The sequence below is a fragment of the Gossypium hirsutum genome, chromosome D13 (assembly GCF_007990345.1).
Source record: "Gossypium hirsutum isolate 1008001.06 chromosome D13, Gossypium_hirsutum_v2.1, whole genome shotgun sequence".
Lineage (NCBI taxonomy): Eukaryota > Viridiplantae > Streptophyta > Magnoliopsida > Malvales > Malvaceae > Gossypium > Gossypium hirsutum.
Window position 1 is genome coordinate 22112791 of NC_053449.1, and position 5572 is coordinate 22118362.

General features: G+C 34.5%; 1 non-coding gene across 1 annotated transcript; it reads right to left on the reverse strand.

Annotated features, from left to right (window-relative positions):
* Positions 1 to 4768: 4768 nt before the first annotated feature.
* On the reverse strand, positions 4769 to 4874 carry LOC121226006 (small nucleolar RNA R71). The gene has a single exon (XR_005923907.1). It is a non-coding gene; the product is annotated as a small nucleolar RNA R71 (small nucleolar RNA).
* Between the last annotated feature and the right edge of the window lie 698 nt (positions 4875 to 5572).

Consider the following 5572-nt stretch of genomic DNA (forward strand, 5'->3'; position numbering starts at 1 on the left):
AAATCTATAGGAGATGCCCATTGGAAGTTCAAGGAGAAATATTTCTGGCAGATTTGATGGAGCTCCCCTTCATGGAATTTGAACTCATTCTGGGAATGGACTGGCTGGTGGAACACCAAGTTAGCTTAGACTGCACTTCAAAGAAGGTCACTTTGAAAACTTCTGTTAGTAAGGAAATTGTGATGGTTGGAGGGTGTAGAAATTACTTATCCAATGTGATCTCCGCTTTAGTGGCTAAGAAGTTGGTTTGTAAGGGATGCAAGGTCTATCTGGCTTATGTTCTGGACACAAGTTTCAGTGGAACACCTGTAAAGAGTATCCGAACCATGAGAGAGTTTCCCAATCTCTTCTTGAAAGAGTTACTTCGATTACCTCCGGAGCGTGAGGTTAAGTTTGGGATAGATTTGCTGCCTGGGACTACTCTGGTGTCCATTGCTCCCTATCGCATAGCACCTAAGGAGAATAAGGTGCAACTACAAGAGCTTTTCGACTGTGGGTTCATAAGACTGAGTGTTTCACCTTGGAGAGCTCCGTTCTTATTTGGAAAGAAGAAGGATTGATCTATGAGGCTTTGCATCAATTATCAGCAACTGAACAAGTTGGTTGTAAAGAACAAGTACCCCTTGCCGAGGATAGATGATTTATTTAATTGGCTCAGAGGTGCTACGGTATTGTCCAAGATCGACTTAAGATTCAGATACTTTTAGTTGAAGGGGAAAAAATATAATGTACATAAGACCATATTAAGGACTCGATATGGTCACTACGAGTTCCTAGTGATGCCCTTTGCTCTTATGAATACTTCGGTTACTTTTATAGACTTAATGAATCAAGTATTTTAGCCTTACATTTTTCATTTTTTATGGTCTTCATTTACGACATTTTCATATATTATAAGTCTGAATCAGAGCATGACGAACACTTGAGGGTTGTTATGCAAATCTGTTACGGGAAAAAGCTTTATGCTAAGCTGAGTAAGTGCAAATTCTGGCTTTGAGGAGTGATGTTTTGGGGACATGTGGTATCTGCTAAAAGTATTTGTGTTGATCTAAAGAAGATTAAGGCTATTCTGGACTGGAAGCAGCCTAAGAATGTTAGTGAAATTTGGAGTTCCCTTGGTATAACTGGTTATTATAGGAGGTTTGTGGAAGGATTTTCTCTGATTGCGGCTCATATGACTAGGCTATTAAGGAAGGGTTCTCCTTTTAAGTGGACCAAGGATCAACGCCAATTTTAATAAGCTTAAGTTCGTGTTGACTCAAGCAACTGTTCGAATTCAGCTCGAGTTTGGAAAGGATTATGTGGTTTACAGTAATGTGTCTCATACCGATCTTGGTTGTGTGCTGATGCAAGATGTTAAGGTTGTGCCTTATGTATCAAGGCAACTGAAATCCCACGAGTGAAATTACCCGACTCATGTCCTTGAACTGGTAGCTCTAGTTTGTTCCCTTAAGATTTTGAAACACTATTTGTATGGTGAGAAGTGTATCATTTACGTAGATTACCAGAGCCTTAAATACCTTCTCTCCCAAAAGAAGTTAAACTTAAGGCAACGAAGATGGATAGAGCTGCTTAAGGACTATGATTGTACTATTGTGTACCATCTGGGGAAAGCTACTGTCACGGTAGATGCATTTAGTAGGAGGTCAATGATCGATTTGAGAGTGATGTTCACTAATTTGAGCTTCTTTGAAGACAAAGGTTTTCTTACGGAGTTGTAAATAAAACCTACTTTGGTGGATGAGATTAAGATGAAGCAACCTCTAGATACGTCTCTTGTGCCTCGGATTAAACAGGCTGAGGAGGGTAAGAGTACAAACTTTAGGCTTAAATCTGATGGAGTCTTGTGTTATCATTGGAGATATTGTGTGTATGATGATAAAGATCTGATGGAGTCTAATTCGTACATACGAACTTACTTCAACGACTAGGTCGTAGAAACGAGATCGACTAATCCAAGGATTTAGTTTTTCCCTGATATAAATTCGTACGTGGTCTATCTTGATATAAATAGATAAATTCAATCCATTTAATACTTCTATTATTCAATTCAGTGTATATTTCATATTCTTACAAAATTACTATTTTTCCCCTAACATTTTAACTTTTAACAATTTAATCCTTAAGCTCATAAATTGAAATTTAACCATTTTCATCCTTATTCAAGCTAGCTGATTTCATTAGGGACCCTTATCAACTCATACAGACAATAATTTCATGAATTTAACTTGAAATTTTACTAATTTTACAAATAAGTCCCTAAATGTCATTTTCATCAAAAATCACTTTACAAAACTTATTTATCTATCAACAAGGATTTATAATCTACCATTAAAAATAAAGAATCAAGCAATAGCATTCATGGCACAACAATAAATCTTTAACAATTTTGCAAATTGATTCCCGGGCTAGCTAGATTAAGCTACGACTTCAGAAACATAGAAATCATTAAAAACAGGCTCAAAACCACTTACATGCAAGCACTTGAAGTTGTCGAACCAAGAAACCCTAGATATGTCCTTTCTCCCTTCTAATTTTGGTGGAAAAGTAACATGAAGAAGATGATACATCTTTTCTTTCCTTTAATTTTTAGTTTATTTATTAATTTACTATTTTAACCTTCGCTTTTATCTTAAAAATCACCTAATTAGTGTCCATAAAAGTCCACTAACTATTTGAATGGTCTAACTACCATCTAAGTCCTCTCACTTTAAAGTTTCATAGCCATTTGACCCTTTTTACTAATAGAACTCCACTTTTGCACCTTTTTTGATTTAGTCCTTTTCACTTAATTAAGCATGCAAACATCGAAATTTCTTAACAAAATTTTAATACGAGCCTTCTAACATCCCGTAAACATTAAAATAATAATAAAATAATAATTTACTCGTCAAATTTATGGTCTTGAAACCACTATTTTAATTTCACTGAAAACGGGTTGTTACAAATACCACCCTTATTCACCTCTCAAATCATCCATCAATTGATCATTCATTCATTCAAAACATTCACTCCATTTTCTTTTCTCCTCCATGCCTGAGCCTTCCATTTTCTTTCATTTTTCCCATCCACTCTTTGAGAGTTCCCCTAGTAAGAAATTCCTGAGAGAAAAGCTCCCTTGGTCAGTCACCTTGAAGAGAAATTTGCATCAGAGAAACAACGGATATCAGAGGAAGCCACCATAGATTGTTATCAGGAAACCACTGAATTTATCTTAGAGTTTCTTCTTCCTTTCTCTTTAAATTGTTCTTAATTTATAAACACGTTGGTAAATTATTTTATTTATTTTTCTTTAATGATAATGACTTAAATTGTTTCAACTAGAATGGTTGCAATTCCTTGGTTTGATTCATACAATTTATGTTGATATTATTCTATGCCTCAATTATTCATGCTTCCAATTAAAATCATTCATGTTGTTCATGCATTAAAATATGTTTGACTACATTAGAATTAACCGCTTAATCCGAACGAAATGGTGATTAATGGGCATAATAATTGGAAGATGCATGCTTAACTTATATCCGAACAAGAATAAATTAAATGTTCCTTATGATTCAAAAAGAACACTAGTACATTGCATAACTTTAAATTTATGTGATTAAATTGTTTCAAATATGACTTGTACCTATTGCTTTGAATAAATTCTAAGCAATCCTTAGTTAAATGTTGACCTAGAAATATGTATGTTTTCTAAGTGACAAATCTAAGATCTCAAAAAAGCTAAGATTTTAGATTCCAAGTTCATAAATGATCGAGTTGCCATGGAATTTTTCCAAAACATTTGTTAAGCATGATTATGAATGAATTAAATCAAGAGTTGTAATTGTTCTACTTATTCATGTTATTGTTGTTAAATCTTGTGAATTGCTGCTAAACATTCATTGAATTTTATTTTATCTCATTTGCATATTAGTTGTTAATTTAAATTTAACATCCATCACCTTCAATTATTTTATTTTCTTAACCAACTTGTAAATTATTAATTTTCCAATTACTGAGTATCAACACAGTCCCTGTGTAAACGATACACTTTTTACTTATTACTTGATAATGACTATGTATACTTGCGCATTCTGTCGCCAACCAAGTTTTTAGTGTTGTTGTCGAGGACTGTTAATTTAATCATTATTTGTGAAATTATTTCTTGCAATTTGGTTTATTTATTCTTAACTAATCTTTCATATTTTGTGATTTTCTTTTCAGGTGTTTATGAGCATTGATTGAACTATCGACTTATTTCTTATAAACCATGAATTCGAGTGGGCGTTTAGAAAAAAGAGATAAGAAGGACTAGCCTAAAGACAAGCCGCTGAAATGGAGCATGAAAATCAAAATGAAGTTTAAGGGAATGGAGCTGCTAAAGCTCGTAATCCAATCCTTGTTGCTAATGACAGGGATCGAGCTATAAGGCACTATGTTGTGCCACTTTTTAATGAGCTCAATTCGAGAATTAGGAGACCAAAGATTGAGGCACTACAATTTGAATTGAAGCTCGTGATGTTTTAGATGCTTCAAACAGTGGGCCAGTTTAGTGGAATGCTTACAGAAGATCCATAGCTTCACCTTCGACTGTTCATAGAGGTGTGTGATTCCTTCAAGATAGCCGGTGTAATCGAAGATGCATTGAGATTGAAGTTTTTCCCATACTTATTTCTAGATAGAGCACAAGCATGGCTTAATTCATTTCTACCCAGTTCAATTTCTATATGGCAAGAATTAGCATAATGCTTTTTGGTTAAGTATTTTCCACCTAGCAAAAATGCTAAGTTGTGGAAATAGATCACTACTTTTCAGAAAATAGATGATGAATCCTTATACAAGGCGTGGGAAAGATTTAAAAACTTACAACACAAATACCCTCACTACGAGATTTCGTATTGCAACCAACTAGAGACATTTTATAATGGTCTCAACGCACACACTAGGATGGTGGTAAATGCTTCTATAAATGCTCTCATTTCTAAGTCTTATAATGAGGCTTATGAAATTATTGTGAGACTTGCTAGTAACAACTATCAATGGCTAACCAATTGTGCAACTTCAAGAAGATGAGTAGCAGGAATGCATGAAGTGGATGCTTTCACTTCACTTGCAACTCAAGCATCTTCAATTTCTTCAATGCTTAAATTTTTTTCTACTAATGAACTACACAATGTTGTAGCTCAGCTACCAAGTCAATTTAACAATATTTCCTACATATAATATGGGATGGACATTCATTTGAGAATTGTCCATCAAATCTCGAGTCTGTCTATTATGTAGGAAATCAAAACCAGAATAGAAGTAGACAAGGACTATATTCCAACTTCTATAACCTTCGTGGTGAAACCATCCCAACTTCTTTCTGAGTAACCAAGGAGTTGGACCAAACAATACCTATATGCGGCACAGATCAAATCAACCTCTAAGTTTCAATCAACAAGTTCAAAAATCACCACAAGCTGAACCGTCAAACAATTTGGAGAATTTGTTGAACCTATACATGGCTAAGAATAACACCTAAATCTAAAGCCAAGCAAGAACACTGAAAAATTTGAGGAACCAAATGGGTCAGTTAGCTACGGATCTT